Source organism: Pyxicephalus adspersus, chromosome 8 (assembly GCF_032062135.1).
Source record: "Pyxicephalus adspersus chromosome 8, UCB_Pads_2.0, whole genome shotgun sequence".
Classification (NCBI taxonomy): Eukaryota; Metazoa; Chordata; class Amphibia; order Anura; family Pyxicephalidae; genus Pyxicephalus; species Pyxicephalus adspersus.
Genome location: NC_092865.1, coordinates 5,122,900 through 5,141,515, shown reverse-complemented (window position 1 = coordinate 5,141,515; position 18,616 = coordinate 5,122,900). Strand labels below are relative to the sequence as shown.

Below are 18,616 nucleotides of genomic sequence, written 5' to 3'. Positions count from 1 at the left end.
CTCTGTAGGGCAGGGATCAGCAGCTTGCTTCCTTGTTCAGAATCGCGGGGGCATGTGTGCAGGCTTTTTACTTTCAGTTTGGCTCAGGAATAGACACGCCCTGCAGCCAGCTTTAAAGACACACATGCAGGATCAGATATCTGGAGCTGTCTTATAAACGGGTGAGTGTCTTATTTTAATTATTTTTTTAAAAATCGGGGGTGGCTTACTTAATGGGGATGTCCTAAAATCGGGGAAACACGGTATACATATATATATATGAAGGGGTGCTGAGAAGTTCCTAGCTTTGCCCAGAAAGAAGAGAGTTATGAAATAACACATTTATTCAACATATTCCCCCTTAGACTGATGCACTTGGTACAGCGTAGTTGCAGCTTTTCCAGACCGTTCAAATAAAAGTCATTTGGTTGGGCCGCAAACCAGCTCTTAGCATCTTTGATGTCAGAAATGTTCTCACAATGTTGCCCCTTCAGGTGTTTCTTCAAATTTGGGAACAGATAATAGTCTGAAGGGCCAGGTCCGGTGAGTAGGGGGATGGTGGACCAATTGAAAACCCAGGGTGTTCAATTTGGCAGCCACAACACAACTGTTCCTTGGTTTCAGGATCATAGATGTGGAGCCGGGTTTCATCCTCAGTCACTAACCTAGCCAAAAAGTCCTGTCCAGCTTCAAAATGGGCCAAAACAGCTTTGGATGCTTCAACTCGCTCCTTTTTCTGATCACTGTTCAAACATTTCGGCACCCACTTCCCTGAATGGTTGTGCATGTCTAGGATAGTGGTGATAACAAACCCAACACGCTCCCGTGATGTCAAGTATCTGGGCTATCTTTTTTGTGGATATTCGCCGGTCCTCAATAATCAGCTCATGGACATCACAGGTTGCCGGGTCAGTTGAGGTTGGGGGGTGCCCACTGCGGGGCTCATCTTCAATGGTGAAATGCCCAGTCTTGAAACGAGAAATCCAGGTTATGACAGTGCTGTAGGAAGGACACTTCTCCCCCAGTGTTTGTGACATCTCAGTGTGAATGTCCTTTGCTGACTTTCCCTGGAGAAACAAAGACATCATGACGCCCGTAACTCCAACGACGTGAAACTTGCTTGTGCCTCTGCCATCACAGTTTCTCACTAAAAGAAAAAACTGTTTTAAGAATCGCAAAGACCTGATATTTGCACAGGTACATACTAAGATATTAGGCTGTCATATGCCCCCACACCTATTTTTCTATTTCATCTGGAAGGGGCAAAGCCAGGAACTTCTCAGCACCCCCTCATATATATATATATATATATATATATATATATATATATATATAGACAAAAAGTTTAATTTTATCCCTGAAAATGGTTACTCCCCTAGAGATGATTATATGCCAAACCCCAAGACCGGGAGTCAGCAAACTTTTTTGGCAACTAGGCCATTTTAGGAGGTCAAGAAGGCACATCTGGCCAGACTTTCTCTTGAGTCCCACGCTGATGGATCTGCCCCCCACCAGGAACGCCCCTGAAGGGAACTCCCTTTCCTCCGCAATGCATACGGAGGAGAGGGAATGTCCCCTTACCGGAAGTGTTAACGCTGGCCGTGGTATATAGGTAAGGGAGGCATAACAAGGAGTCTCAAGAGCCATGGGTTGCCGACCCCTCCTGCCAGGATTAGGCCGGATCGACCAGGAGGGCGTGCCCTAGACGTAGGTTTAGTAAGTGGCTTGAAGTTGATGTGTTGTTTGTTTTATGCTATGGACTTGCTATACAAAAACTTATTAAACTGTGTTTCTTTATTGCCTTGCTGCAAAAAAGTGCTGGACTAACCAGCTCCGACTGTTCCTAGGTGTTCCTGCCTCATGCATGGCTTAATGCTGCCAATACCAGCTGAGCCTGACACCTTTACAATGGATATATGGATAATTTGGTGGTATATGTAAATGAATGGCATATTGGAATAGTAGTCTTACTATATAACATATCCCATCATTGCACCCGGTCTGAACCCTATGGCTGCCATCCCAATTCATATCTAATCAGAGGATGTGGCGTCATGCTCACCTGGATTCGAATTTAGCATTTGCTCCATATGGTCAGGACACTCATAGCTTGGAGACATATCTGGGTGGAGAGAGCTTTTTTTTACTTGTTGAAATGCAGATCTATCAACAGCCACACACCCAGCCGTCTGCCGGGTGCAAATCCCAGCCAAGAGAGGGAAAACAACCTTACCTGATGTCATCCGGAGCAATTACCCCTCCAGCTGAAGAACTATGATATCAGGTGCTGGAAATAAATGGAACGGGAAGATTCAGCTGGCAGGCCGGTGTCACCTGTGTAATTATAAAATGTTCACGTTTATATGATGTACTTGTAATTTAGTGGGTAAATGGAGCTGCTGGGGTTCTTCAAAAACTGCAAAAAGTTTGATATGGACAAATTGAACAATGTTAAAGGGGACTTGGAACTGTGGAAGCTGTGCCCAATTCAAGGGAAGCAGAATAGTCTCCAATATTGTCAGTGGTCTCTTTGCAATGGATCCTTTCCCCAATATAGACTTACGGACATAATGGACCATGTCTTGTGCTAACCATTTTGGTAAAGGAACAAGTTTTTCTTTCTCATATCAAAGATGTCCCCCGATCTATTAGGTGGTGGGGTAATAATGAAAAATTAGATAAGGGACACACAAAAACACAGGATGGACTACATGGGAGCATGGAAATCCGTGCACTGCAGGTCCTCAGGTACAGCTTCCTCTCCAGCAAAGAGAACAGAGAGCAGCACAGGAGTGACACCACAAAACCTCACTCCATTTCAGCCGAGACAATTATCCATTGAATCTGTACATTAGCAGGTTTTACAACCGATAGAAACAAAGAAGTTCAAGGCACAGAAAATGCACTGATATTTCTCAAGACAAAAGATTTTTCAGCATAGCAAATTTTCAGATTTTAAAATCAGATCCACTATATGTCAACGTGCAATAACAGCTTCTCCCTTATGCAACCTAAACTTGGGAGCCATAAAACTTCTTGGTTATCCTTTTGCCTTTGCCAGCTATTACAGAAACCTGCGAAAAAGGCTTTTTTTAAAGGGGAAATTAGAAAACTCAATCCTGGGATAACAACAGCTCCTCATTGGGCAAAATGTTCAACTTTGGTGGGATCCCCTTCCTGTGTCACTGTCTGTATCTGCCTGTCAGCGCTGTGTAATATACTGGTGCTATATAAATACTGTTGAATAATAATGATTAATAATCGGTCACTTGTGGTTCAGCTCGGTGGCAGATGTAGCAAACAGTAAGCCAGTGCAGAACTGATTTGGGGACCCTATGGGATGCCCTGTTGGCTCAGGAGGATCCAGGACCCTTGTGCAGTGGCACACTTTGCACCTCCATATCTCCATCTGCCCCTGGTTCAGTTAAACTATTAGGAACTTCTGGACATCTAAAATTTTGAATTCCTTAAACACAAGTACAATTAATTTTGCAGGGAAAGTCAGCTTCAAAAAATGCATCAAATGAAGCAGAACTCTGCAGAATGCTTTAGATGCTCTGACAGCGGCATCATTACAAAGCACAATAGTGCTCAGGCAGCAGATAGATATAGGTCAGACCTAGCCTGAGCCATTAGGGAAACCAAGCAGACAAAACAATATTCGAATCTGGATTCAGCTCTGAATTCATGAAATCAGTTCCAATCTAATGTCCAATTTTAGGATTATCTCTAATTGCTGGGGATCTAAGTGATTGCGGGGGGCAGAGGTAATGCTTCCTAATAAACCCCAGCCTTGGTCATGCGAATATAGTATGCTGACCCTCCCACTGGTCAGTATTTACAGAGCACAAGGAGGTAAGAATTTACAATAGCTATTTTATCTTTGCAATGTATATTTGCTTTTAGCTTGTCAAAATGGAGTTGTAATGCTGAACCCCTGGCAAACAGGTAAATACACAAATCAACCTCCTAGATTGTAAGCTCTTCGGGGCAGAGTCCTCTCCTCCTCCTGTGTCATTGCCTGTATCTGTTTGTCATTTGGAACCCCCATTTAATAAACAGCACTGTGTAATATGTTGGCACTATATAAATCCTCTTTATTATTAGTAATAGTAATAATACCAAAATAGATATATGAGAGGAGATTTACCTACCAAAAGATGTCACTGCCACAAAACAGAGAGTCTGCTAGGATAAAAGACCTAATTTTTCTTCAGCAGCAACAACACTGATTGGTTCCTAAATCTCTAAAATACATTGAATGATGTAATAATTAATAGAGCGCTACATTATATTGTGTCCTTTACAGGATATGTGCTTTGAATTTAGCTTTAACGGTAAGTTGCATGGTCAGTATGGTAGCTCAGTGGTTAGCAATCTGGCCTTTGCAGTGCTAGGTCCTAGGTTCAAGTCTCAGCCAGGACACTATCTGCATGGAGTTTGTAGGTTCTCCCCATGTTTGCGTGGGTTTCCTCCCTCATTCCAAAAACATGCAGCTATGCAAATTGGCTTCCTCCAAATTGACCCTGGAATATATGACTATGGTAGGGACATTGACTATGGACTTTGTACAGCGCTGTAAAATGTTGGAGCTATATAAACTCAAGGTAATACAGAGGGACTGCCAGGATCACCAGGTATATCAAGAAGAAAAAAGATGAAATTGTAAAATAATTTCCCTTTTAATAAACTACTATTGCATAAAAAACTGTCTCCATAGAAGAAAAAAAATTGCTGTCTGTATTTTCTAGTAAAATTAATTTGAATATTAATCATTATGGCCCTGGAGGTGTATAGGGCACGGTGGCTGAGAATTGGAGAAGTCTGTGTCCACTCTGACCAATCACAACATTTCATTTTATTATAGTAAACTTTTCAATCACGAGGCTTAACGTGTAAAGATTAGAAGAATGACAATAGAGAATACAGAATCTCATTATTCGGATCAGTAGGGCAGATTTGATGAGATCACGTCAGCAGGTCAAAATGTTTTGGAAAATAAGAAATCTCTGCCCTGAAGCACATGCAAAACGTGTTGTAATGGATATGATAATGAGAATCTGCCATGACGGAGAGGATATAAATATCGCTGGGTGACTAAGTCTTAGATGAGCACGCTGTTACGTAAAAGCACCAGATCTGTAGGGTGAGGAGGAACTGTGAAGATGCTGAAAGCAGACGACCTGGCTCACCTCCGGATAAGGTGATGGGATCTGTAATTGGAATGGTGAGCCAGGTCTTCCTATCCAGCACCTGACCTCACAAATGGGGGCAAATTCCATCATCAGCACCTGACCTCATAAATAGGGGCAAATCCCCACCATCAGCACCTGACTTCACAATTGGGGGCAAATCCCCATCATCAGCACCTGACCTCACAAATAGGGGCAAATTCCATCATCAGCACCTGACCTCACAAATAGGGGCAAATCCCCATCATCAGCACCTGACCTCACAAATAGGGGCAAATTCCCATCATCAGCACCTGACCTCACAAATAGGGGCAAATTCCCATCATCAGCACCTGACCTCAAAAATAGGGGCAAATTCCCACTATCAGCACCGGCCATCACAAATGGGGACAAATCCCCACCATCAGCACCTGACTTCACAAATGGGGGCAAATACCCACCATCAGCACCTGATCCCATAAATACGGGCAAATTCCCACCATCAGCACCTGATCTTATAAATGGGGCAAATTCCCACCATCAGCACCTGATCCCATAAATAGGGGCAAATCCCCACCATCAGCACCTGACCTCACAAATGGGTACAAATCCCCACCATCAGCACCTGATCTCATAAATAGGGGCGAAACCCCACCATCAGCACCTTACTTCACAAATAGGGGCAAATCCCCACAGACCCCGACATAATCTTCTAGAGGGAAGTCCAGAACAGTGGCAACTGTAAAGTGGGAAGCTGGGGGGGTGGGGGGGGGGTTCTATCATCTCCATATAAATACAGCTGGTTCTAGAATAAAATGTCCATCAAATGCAGATCAGGTATTCAGAAACTTTTGCCCATTCCATATAAAGATATATTTGCTTTACAAATCTTATTCATAGCAAAGGATTCTTAAACCACTGATTTATTAAAGCTCTCCAAGGCTGGAGAGGATACACTTACTTCAGTGAACCTGGGTGATCCAGCAAACCTGGAATGAATCTGGTCCAAGATTGAAAACATTTGCTAACAAATAGCAATGGCTTTTAAGAAATCCACGCCAGGTGTGCTGGATCACCCAGGTGCACTAACGAAAGTGTATCCTCTCCAGCCTTGGAAAGCTTTAATAAATCAGACCCATTGTGTATTATCTACCAACACAGAACAACAGAAACTGCCTGCTTCTAGGTTTGCTTTGTCTAAAAGGAACCTGAGATGGAACCATCCAATAAGTAGTATACATTTGGCATATTGGGGAAATATTGGAGTTTAGGTATAATTAACTTTCACAGGGATGACAGTGCTTCCCCTAATAATGCCTCCTTATGGGCCCCAGGACAATCTGTATTCAGGCATTCATGCGGGGTCACTATACACTTACTAGGCTGAGGTGCCAGCTTGGGATGAAGCAGCTATGTAAATCCTAAAGATCACAATTGTGTTCACAATTGTCGGACAAATCAGCCTCTGCTGCAGCTTCTATCCTTGTGCCTTGCTATAAAGTTACAATGTTGCTCTCTGTAGACTGAGGAAATGCTCCCTCCTGCCTGCAGCAGACTGATGACATCATCTCCGTCTAGACAAAGTCACTGGAACTCTACAACTGTTACATTGTGCTGTATATTGTGACACGTCTCCAAATTACATGGAAATGTCCCTTTTAATTAGTAAACTGAGGATCCTGCCAAAACTCTGATGACAAACATTGAGACGTTGTAGAGAAGCAGCGGGTGTGAGCGTTGCCCAGACTCGGGGTGGAAACAGCCATTATGGCGGCATGACAGGGCCTCTTTCAATATTTGGAGTCTGGAAAGTGCACACGGCTCTCCTGTTCTCCGTGTGTGTGTTTCCCATTTGTAACATTTAACAATCTTTATTTTTGGAACGCCGCATGAAAAAGAAACGGTGGAATCCCGAATTCCCCTCACAAATGCCAAACATAACCAAGTGCAGATGCAACGTCTGTACAAAAAAAAAAAAAAGGCAACGTTAAAAGCAATAAAAGCAAACGCATAATAAATAGCTGATGGATTTCACGTCGTCTCACCTACAGATTTCCCCCGTCTGCCGGTCACATATGTATTTATGTAATAAAATATCGCAGCCATATGCTTCAAACAGAAAACATTTCCTATTTTGTTTATGGAATTCAGTGATGTAAAAAAAAATACTTTCAAATAAACCGGGATAATGTAAGTTGGACCCAAGGGGATAACTGCGCTGCAGCGCTGGAGTTCTGGGTTCAGTCTCGAATGGTGGACATTACTGTATCTGCATGGAGTCTTAACTCCTCCTCTGGTTTGTGTGGCTTTCCTCCCACTGCTCAAGTTTCTTTCCAAAATTCAGAAACATATTGGCAGTGGCAGGAGGGGAAAGGATGTTCAAACTACCAAAAATTAACCCTCACTGCGCTGAGTCTGTGGTTCTACTTCAGATGAGCAATATTAGGCCTGATTCAGGCACTAAGATAGCTAAAGAACCACAAACTTGGACAAGAACTTTTTTTTAGCAGTGCACCACGGTTTAGAGATGGTTTCCATGTGTATATAGGGTGCCTAAGATAAGGGCATAACTAGTTATGGATGTGAAAGGCAAAAAGTAAAACTCTACCAGAAGACCAGGAAAGAAGAAAATGAAGAGAAAGAGGAAGGAAAAGAAAAAAGGGGAAGGAGAGAAAAAGGAGAGAAAAATGAGGAGAAGGCAAAAGGAGGAAGCAAAGGGAAGGATGGTAAGGCAAGGAGAGGAGTGCAAAGGTAAAGAAAAAAGAAAAAGAAAAAAAAAGGAAAAAGAGGATTATGAAAAAACGAATTAAAAAGAAAGAAAAATGAAAGGGAAAGGAAAGAAATGAAAAGCAAAAGAGAGGTAAGGAAAGAAAAGGCAGAAGAAGAATGAAAAGGCAAGAAAAGGAGAGGAAATGAAAGGAGATACAGAGATAAAGGGTTAGAAAAAGAAGGATAATAGGTGAGTAAAGAAAAAAAAAAAAGAAGAAAGGTAGAGGAAGATAAAGAAATAAAGAAGAGGGAAAAATGAGAATGCAAGGTAAGGAGTGAAAATGAAAAGATAGAAGGGCAAAGAAAAAGAAAGTAGGTAGAGGAGAGGGAAGGAAAGGAGAAGAGAAAAAAGAGAAAGGAAAAAGAAGGAAAAGAAATTAAAAAGGAAAGCATAAGAAAAGGAGAGGATATTAAAAGGCAAGGGAACGAGAAAAGGAAAGGCATGTAAAACAGAAAAGAAACAAAAGGGAAGGGATATAAGGGAAAATAAAGAAGAGAAAATGAGTAGAATGATAAGACAAGAAAAGGAGAAGAACGAAGAGGTGGGGACAAGGGATAGAAAGAGAAGGATAATAGGTAAGTAAAGGGAAAAAGAAGAAGGGTATAGGAATAGAGGAGAAGGAAAGAAAAGGGAAAGATGAGAATGCAAGTTAAGGAGTGAAAAGGAAAAGAAATAAGCGCAAAGAAATAGAAAAAAGTTGGTAGAGGAGAGAGAAGGAAAGGAGAAGAAAAAAAAAAAAAAAGAGAAAGGAAAATGAAGGAAAAGAAAAGGAACTGAATATGGAAAGGATAAGAAAAAGAGAGGATAATAAAAGACAAGGGAAATGGAAAAGGAAGGAAAGAAATATAAAACAGAAAAGAAACAAAAGAATAAAGAAAAGTAAAGGGAAAGTAAAGGAGAGAAAAAGGAGAAAGCTAAGAGAAAGGATAAGAAAAAGAGAGGACATGAAAAGGGATGGGAAAAGGAAAAAGGAAAGGAAAGAAGAAAAAAAAAGGACAATAAGGAAAGTAAGTGAAATAGAAAAGAAACGAAAGAAGAAAGAAAACAAAAGGGAAAATAAAGATAAGGAGAAAAAAGGGAGTAGAAGAATGAGAAGGCAAGAAAAGAACGGAGAGGAGGGGTGGAAACAAAGGAAGGGGATAGAAGGAGATGAATAAAAGGAAAGGAAGGAAAAGGGAAGGATCAGAACAACCTGCAAGGAGAGGAATGAAAAAGAAAAGAAAGAAGAGCGAACAAATAGAAAATGGGGAGAGGAGAGGGAAGGAGAGAAGAGAAAAGAAAGAAAGTAAAAGTTTTCCCTCTCCTCTCCCCACTTTCTATTTGTATGCTCTTCTTTTTTTTTCACTCCTTTCCTTGAAAGAAAAGAAAAGGGAAGAGGAAAGAATGAGAAGGAGGTAAGGAAAGCAGAGGAATAGAGAGGGGAAAAAAAAGAAAATGGAAAGGAAAGGAAATGGGAAGAAAAGACAAGAGAAAGGAAAGGGAGAGGAGAGGAAAGAATGATAAAGTGAGGTAAAGAAAGCAGAGGAAAAGAGAGGTAAAAAAAAAAGGAAAAAAAAAAAAAAGAAAAGGGAAAGATAATAGGAAGGGAGGTGGAAAAGGAAAGAAAAGAAAAGGGAAGAGGAAAGGGAAGACAAGAGAAAGGAAAGGTAGAGAAGAGAAAAGAACTAGAAGGTGAGGCAAAGAGGAAAGGCGAGGGGAAGAAAGGAAAATAAAGGTGGAAAGGAGGGAGGAAAGGGAAAATGAATGGTATTTATAAGGCAGAGTCATGATCTCAAATCACCCCCATCTCCATGAACCAGTAACATGGTCTTGTCACCTGTATAGACCACAATCATGGCAGGGCCTTGTATGTAGCAGTGGTAGCATAATATCACCCCACTCTACACTTTTCATATATTTATATTTAGAAAGCATTCTTCCTACACTGAGCCCCAGTCGGGGTGAAGCTTTACCTTACTGCTGATGTTGCAAAGAGTTGAATTAATGAGGGGAGCGCCCTGGGAGCTGCTATCAGTGCAGGGAATGAAGCCTTCAAGTTGCAGCAGGTTCTGTAACAAACTCGTCTTACAAAACACACATTATGAAACCGCTCGGCCTCCCCAGCAGCCTCTTCCCTCCTTTTTACAAGCAGATTTAAGTCCTCTTTGACAGTCTTTGTGGTTTCTGCTCCTTGTTTTGGAAAAACTTAAAGGAAAAATGTATAATCTAGATTGTAAGCTCTTCAGGGCAGGGTTCTCTCCTCCTCCTGTGTCACTGTCTGTATCTGTCTGTTATTTACAACCCCTACTTAATGTACGGCACTGCGTAATATGTTGGTGCTATATAAATCCTGTTTAATAATATTAAAAGGAAATATCCATCTCTAACCTTTTCCCCTAACCCCCATGCAAATGCCAGAAGTTCCTTTGAACTTTCTTAAAGTAAAACCCATTAAAAAATGAGTTGAGTTTTTTTCTCTTTTGAATAAAGTGGTGGTGATGGTGGCAGGGAGAGGGGTCTTTACCCCTGCCAGGTTTTTATTGCTGTCTATAGCCGCACTGGGGGTATTCATCAGGTATGGCCTGATCACTGTCTCCTGGACTGAAATTGAACATAGGAAGAGAGGGAAAATTGTGCTGTGGGGACGCTTGTCCTGGTGATGACTTCCTCTTGCTCTGTCTAAATGGCAAAAATACATGGCAGGGGCTTCAAAGTAATAATAAACTCAAATGAATGACATTTATTAACAATTGCCATTAAAAAAAGTTTCAGCTTTTATAATCCTTTGTTGTATATCAATGCTGCACTACCAAAGCCAATTCTTGTCTACATGAACTTGCAACAGCTTTGTCATTTTTTGAATTCCTTTGAAAGGAAACATTTTGGAAGTGAGGCTGAGTGTTGTCACCAAATAAGATGTAGTGCTTGCAGAAAGAATTTCATGGCAGGATCAGCAGGTTTCATTGCTGCAGGATGACAACACAGGTATTGTGTGCTACTTCTTCCACCTCTTAGATTGTAAGCTCTTTGGGGCAGTCCTTTCTTCTTCTCATGTCACTGTCTGTATCTGTCTGTCATTTGCAGCCCCAATTTAATGTACAGCGCTATGTAATATGATGGCGCTATGTAAATACTGTTTAATATTATTAATATTAAAAAGGACAGATTAGGATACACGGGCAGATCATTGTCATCCATGAAAAGCGGGAACAATTGGGATACATGCAGGCGTGTAGTCATAAAAAAAAAAAAAAAAGAGGGGGCATGGTAATAATTTAGGCTATCAGTTGGCGAGCGTGCAGGGAGAGCCTATATGGGGGTCCTGAAAAACAAAAGGGCACGGTGTGCCCGTCCCACTACACTCCTGGATACATGGATGGAGTGTTGTCACCCTATAACTTTTAAAGCTGCAGAATAAAATATTTTTTAAAAAGTTTTTTAAACTTTAATACGTTTTTATTTTAACTTTTAACTTATTATTAATAATTTTTAATATCCATATTTACAAACTTAATCCCCTCTCCCCTTCCCCCATCAGTCCATTAAAAAATTGGCATTAGATATACTTAAAGTTTGCATTCATGTTATATTGAGTCAAAAAAACTTCAAAAACAAATCTGTAAAAAAAACATTTTTAAAAATTCTATTTTACATCTTTCAGCTTGTTTTGCTCGGTATGAAAATACCATATGGGGTTTTCTAAAAAGCAGATTTATTCTCTATATTTGTCCCAGATTTCATGTTATCCCACCGAACGCTGGCTGCAGAATTTGGGCGCGCAACATAAAAAACAGATATAGACTTGCCACGAAAATACGTTGTTTTAATACCCCAGATGGTTATTGGGTGGCATCGGGAAAATATGGAGACAGGCCAGTCCCTGTAGGAATGAGTAAGCGCACCAGCTGGTTTTGCAACCGTGCCGTGCCATATTTGTGCTGAGTTTTCTCATAGCAATCTGTATCTTGCAATCAAACGACCACACAAATCAACGTTACAATCATACCGCGGGAACGGGGACAACGCTGCAACATCTCTATAAATGTTATTGATGCAAATATAAAGTGGAACCCCACATGAAAATATTGATTGGAGATTATTGCAGTCAAAGGACCTCATATAAACTCATATTTAATGCCATGCCAGTACCATATTATTATCAAACAGTGTTTATATAGCACCAACATATTACGTAGCGCTGTACATTAGAAAGGGGTTACAAATAACAGACAGATACAGACAGTGACACAGGAGGAGGGGAGGACCCGACCCTGAAGAGCTTACAATCTAGGAGGTGGGGGAGCAGCACACAATAGGAGGGGAATCTTCATCTATCATATCTTTACGATACTAAATAAGTTAAAAAAGTGCTTTAAAAAGCAAATTATTTCTAATAAATTAAATATTTGAAAAAAAATATTGTTGACTTATGCATGCTGATTTCTTATTCCATTTATTTTTTATTATATATTTCTATTATTATTAACTTGATATATAACACCAAGGAAAATCCTGGTTATTTGTATAGATGTTTTATAGATATAGGGGATCTATTTAAAAAAAGTTTCCACCCAAGATTCACCCAACTTTTATCCAAAATGTACACTTTTTTGCTCATTAAATTCTATTAGAATTATTCTATTAGAACTTAATTTTAATTAGTATTAATGTTTAACTAAGCTGCCTGTGTGGCTACAAATGCTGAGGTGTGTCACCAAAACTCATCAGAGCTGAGCAAGATAATTGGAGTAAAGCAATAATTCTGATATTCACTGCAAAAATGTCAGGTGGAGAATCGTCCAGGCCCGTGTATTACAATGGCAATAATTCACTGAGTATCAGGGAGTGTTTCAAATAATCTTATACAGGTAGTCCCTGAGTTAAGGACATCCGATATACAGACGACTCCCTCATAGGAATTATGTGCAGGACGGAGGCTTGATGGGGGGAGGGTTCGGTTTGCATGACTTGCAGAATAAATCTTTTGCTAAACAAATCTGAGGTTGTGGATGATCTTAAGAGCTGAGCTGATCTGTAACATCTTGTAACTCTTTAATGGCCAAGATAAATTCTGCAGTTGTTCTTTTGCATCAGCTTGCTCCAGAAGTTAATGAATGTCTGGGCCCCATAAATTTTTTTTTTTTTTTTTTTTGTTAATTAACTCACAGTGAGGATTTTTTACAGTAACTGACACTACGCTGCCTAATAATATATTAAGACAAACATCTGTCCTAATTGCATTTATTAAAATAATGTACCTGTTCTGACTTACATACAAATTCAACTTAAGAACAAACCTACTGTCCCTATCTCGTATGTAACCCGGGTACTACCTGTATATATATATTTATTATTTACACCTTTCTGTAATTTATTTCTACCATCTTTTGTTTCCTACTTATGTGTAGAATTATATTTAGGTTTTTTTCAAAATCTTAATGTAAACTTTATCTTGTCCAATGACATGCTATATATTAATATATTATATATATTCTATTTTTGTCCCTGATGAAGGGTGGATGAATCAAGTGAAGTGTGTTGTGGCAAATTAAAATTTTGGTAACTGGGCCAGAATTAACCAACTGTGGTGTTCTCTTCCCTTGATAATTTTATGCTAAAGTTGTGATTGTGGGAAAAAGTTAAAACCCCGACAGGTTCAATAGACAGAAGTTCCAATCTAACAATAGGAGGAACAGCTACTTAGCAGTAGTTATTTACAATTGTACTGATACTGGAATGCTTGTATAAGTTTTACCTCCCATCTAAATAGTCAATTATTAAAGCAATGCATCTGACATTCACTGAAACTTTTACTAGTATAGAATCAATTACTGCCATTGAAACACATGGAACTGGTAGATTCTTCACCAGGGAATGTTTAAGTGAATGTAAGATTTACTACTTTATAAATGGACACCCAATAGTCTTGCTCTGTTGAGTTTTGGTACCACAGCTCAACTTATGTAGGCATGAAGGCAGCACAGCTGTTGGAGCTAAAATGGTAAATCACCATTTTCATGATTCAAAAAAGAAAACTTATGAGGTTAATAAGAGGCCATTTTTTGACTAACGAGCATGTCCAGGATAGTTGAACGGAGCTTCTGTATACATTATGAATCATTGAAAGCATATGAAAATTGTGGAAAAGTAAAAACTCACAATTTAGCTCTTCCCTGGTTGCCTTGTTTAGGGACAGGTTGCTCCATTTTCATATAGATGGCTTCTTTCACCCCTCTTGTGCACCAGTTGTCTTGAATGATTGTGCGTTTGTGAATATAAATACTACATAAAATAATTAGGAACAAAAACAACAGCTGGGCATTTCCAAATGATTTTCTCAAGTCTACTGTGCTCCAGTGATAAGAACTTAATACCGGGATGAGTTGGCCTTTGGATAGTGACCAAGAGAAGTCTTTAAAAATCTGAACCTGAAGTCAGTGCTTGATGATCTATCTTTATCCTATTGGTGTGTCTTGGAAGATGGATTATTCACCAAAGGAAAGAGAAAAGGACACTGGGTCAATCGCGCCATAAAATTTCATGATGGGTCAAGAGAAACAGGTCAAGGGCAGGAGGGACCAACCTTGTGCTGAAGCTGGCATGATACATGGGATCCAGGATTCAGAACACCTTGTCTCCACCAGTGATAACACCAATGGCGGTCCTGGGTTGGAGCCAAAAGTCTACTAGGGTTGCTGACATCCCATCCAAGATGGTGCCACCCTGCAGCAGTCCGGTGGCTTTTAAATCTCATAAACATGCCTAAAATATAATAAATGCACAGATAATCGTATAGGAAGATCTTCTTGAGATGAATGGTCTGGTGACAGGGTCTCTTTCATTAAATTGTTCTCTTCATTTCCGATACCAGAGGGTCTCCACATACAGATTAAATACACAATGGGTTTCCTTATCATTGCGTCTGTGTTTACAGTGACAACTGTAGGCCATTCCACTTCCATCAAACATCACCGACTTGTTTGTTTGATGGTGGAGCTCTGAGTAGTTCTTCATTTATTATTGCTCCGTTTGATGTTGGCTTTGCTTCGTTTTTTTCATTTTTCATTTTTTTGTCTATGTTAACCTAACTTGGAATAATTTATATTCAGGGTACAGTGGTTTACTGTCGTTGGTGCGTCTGGAAAAGAAGATCATTTTGTTACCAATAAAACACCAATTTGCTTAGTTTCCTATGCCGTGTTATAGGGATCACCAAAGCAATCCTAACACTTGCTATGGGGCCCAGAACCAAAAGGGGACCCATGGAGATCTCACATTAACAATCAACTTTTTACCAATAAAATCCCATTTTGCCCTGTTTCCTATGCTGTGCTTTTGGGATCACGAAAGCAATCGTAGCACTCGGAATGGAGCTCAGAACCCAGAGGGGGCCCATGGAGATCTGAGATTTTTACCAATAAAACACTGTATCCCCCAGTTTCCTATGCAGTGTTATAGGGATCACCAAAGCAATCCTAACACTTGCTACGGGGGCCCAGAACCAAGAAGGAACCAGAACCAAGCAGACCGCACTTAAGTGAGAGGACAGGAGACACAGGATCGATTTTAGAACCACTGAGGGAGTTCAAAGTTTTTAATTTACATAAATACAAAGCAATTCTGAAGAGTAAGGAAGTATAACAACTTGACAAAGCACTAAGAATAAGGTTATAAAGAGTGGTAAGCCGTCAGTGCAGTAAATGGGGGGTGCACAGACTCTCTGCAGCTTCTATATGTCTCGGTGCAATAAATGAGGGGTGCACAGACTCTCAGCAGCTTCTATATGTGTCAGTGTAGTAAATGGGGGGTGCACAGACTCTCTGCAGCCTCTATATGTCTCAGTGCAGTAAATTAGGGGTGCGTAGACTCTTTGCAGCTTCTATATGTCCCAGCACAATAAATGAGGGGTGCACAGACTCTGCAGTTTCTATATGTGTCAGTGTAGTAAATGGGGGGTGCACAGACTCTCTGCAGCTTCTATATGTGTCAGTGCAGTGAATGAGGGGTGCACAGACTCTCTGCAGCTTCTTTATGTCTCAGTGCAGTAAATGAGGGGTGCACAGACTCTCTGCAGCCTCTATATGTCTCAGTGTAGTAAATGGGGGGTGCACAGACTCTCTGCAGCCTCTATATCTGTCAGTGTAGTAAATGAGGGGTGCACAGACTCTCTGCAGCTTCTTTATGTCTCAGTGCAATAAATGAATGGAAGGAGTCTGGGACCGGGGGGTAAATCAGGAGAAAAGGGAAGTGAGCCGGGGGAAACGCAGGGCAATTACTGAAAATGCTGCTTTCCTGGCTTCTATAATAAATCACACCAAGAAAAAATTTACAGCCAACAAAGTCAGAATAATTAATAATAATAAACAGTATTTATATAGCACCAACATATAACATAGCGCTGTACATTAAATAGGGGTTGCAAATGACAGACAGATACAGACAGTGACACAGGAGGAGAGGATCCTGCCCCGAAGAGCTTACAATCTAAAAGGTGGGGGAAGTAGCACACAATAAGGGGGGGTAATGATGTCATAAATGATGAAGCCATAGGATCAGCATGATGGTCAGGCAACCAGCATTTTCAGAAGTGCACATTGGCATGAAATCATGAGACGTGAGTATCAGTTCAGCATGCTCAGGTATTTATTACTTCTCATGGAAATCACATGACTCCTCCTGGCAATGCCGCCATCTGCTTTTGTCTGCAGCACCATCTTTATCCGGGCATCTTTCAGGGTCATCATCCACTCCTCATGTTTAAACACCCACCACAGCCAATGGATCTGTAGATTTGAGGTGTGCATTGCATGCAACATAGAGCGATGCAGCTTTGCGTTCCAAGCTGCTCAGCTTCATAAAAGCTTTACAAGTCCCATTGAGATGAATGCAGTGCAATAATGCAATTGCTTTTTTTATCTCAATGCTCCACTCTGCAGCCATGTTCTTTCTAAATGCACCCCAATGATGGTTGCATGCTTGCGGCTGGATGGCGGTTGCAATAGTAAACCAGGTCTGTATAATGCATTTTGTAACAGCGATTTGCAGTCTCTTTAAGACAAGGTGACAACACAAGAGCACATATATGACACCAGGGCATAGTGTTGTCACCAGTGCTTATACAGCAAGATTGTTAATATTTGAGCATACTGCGGAGAATATGAAGATGGAAATGATTTTAGTTTATATGATTTCAGTCATTCATCCATTGCTCACTAAATGTATATTTCAACCCATGCTAAGAAGAGAACGCAGGAAAATATTATCCATGGGACTGAAAAATAAAACCTGGAGGTTAGCACTCTTCAGGGGTTAAGCCGCAGACGCATTGTGTGATCTTTGTAGTGAAAGGGTTGAGTCACAGGCACTACTGCATGCGGGTTCTCTTTTGTCACCCTCATTAACCCAAAACACTCAATAAAAGGTTTCTTCTTTTCTCTGTCAGCCTTTTATGCTGGGCAAAGATTTGCAGCTTCAGGTAATAAGTTCCCAAATCTCTGCAGGGCGACTTCTGGGAATAATCTGCGGTGAGCGCTGCTATTCCAGTTATGGGTGACTCAGCTGGGGGGGAGCTGGTCACATGACTCTGTGCTGATTCACCGGGGCTGATAGAGGGGTCAGACAGCAGGCAGCCCATCGCATACAGAACAGCTACCACACTGCATATGAGGGCTGCGAGGAAATGGTATTTGTAGAGTGCAAGCTCTTGGGTACAACCCCCCTTGGGGGAAAGTTGGTTAGCCAAGGTTATGGCACAATTTGTATAAAACAAATTAAACCTGAATAAAAATGTAAATCCCACTGATGTCAATGGTAGAGGGGCGGTGAATACTTTAAAGAGTTATCCTTTAAACGCCGGATTCTGCACTCCGATGCTAACACTATAATTGCCCATTTTTTTTTTAATTATTCCCAGGGACAATCTGAGGCTGAGCCAGCATGGCAAATAATGTCACATGACCAACTACAATAGGATGTTCGCAAAGAAATTAGTTTTTGCTTTTTAATTGTTCCTATTAAATTAAAGAGTCCCTGTCTCCTAACCCCTGCAAATGGCACCCCATGCCCTCTACAAACTTAAGCCGCACACACAGGTGCAATAATCTTTCACGATCCTTTCCAACGACTAGCACTGCACGATGCATGAATGAGCGCTGTACATACAGCATGGTTCTGCTCTATGCAGAGGGGAGAGCGAAGCAGCGGAACCCTGCTGAGCGCTCCTTCCCTTCCCTTGCATTAGGATAGTCAGTCGTCCATCGTCCGTGGATCCGCCAGGGCGGTCGTTGTGACGATGGATGACTGGCGCTGTACGATTATCAGCCGATTATCAGTTGAGAACCGTTGGACGAGTGTACATAGCTTAACATTACCTTCATGCCCAGAATCTCATTGCAGCATCGGGGAGATATGGGGAGCGTGTGAATAGCCAATCACAAGGTCCCGATTAATGTCATATGACCAAAGGAATCACCAATTTGGTCCATAGGTGCAGAAAAGGATGTCGGGATGCCCTTTGTTAAGACTTTATCAACTTTCACTGCATAGACTAAGTGATTGCGCCCGCCTAATGCTAATTCCTCGTCATATTCGGCATATTGCTCCTACTTTCTGCTCATTTAAAATAGAACTCAAAACTCAACACTTCAACCTTACCCACCTGTCTTCTTCTGTCTCCTAAACCTCACTACTTCCCACCATTCCATATCCCCCTCCTATC

At 41.0% G+C, this 18,616-nt stretch overlaps 1 protein-coding gene across 5 annotated transcripts in view; it reads right to left on the bottom strand.

Annotated features, from left to right (window-relative positions):
- FGGY (FGGY carbohydrate kinase domain containing) overlaps positions 1-18,616 on the bottom strand; it is a 144,319-nt gene that overhangs the window by 119,147 nt on the left and 6,556 nt on the right. For 2 of the 5 annotated variants that reach the window (XM_072419363.1, XM_072419369.1), the window contains exons 1-2: positions 2,213-2,313; positions 2,042-2,101 (exon numbers count right to left, since the gene is read on the bottom strand). The exons of 2 other annotated variants lie outside the window; for them this stretch is intronic. The gene's annotated coding sequence lies outside the window, so the exon portion shown is untranslated. Of the gene's footprint in view, positions 1-2,041; positions 2,102-2,212; positions 2,314-18,616 lie in introns of those variants that run through there. One more of the 5 variants, XM_072419367.1, reaches the window with a different exon arrangement.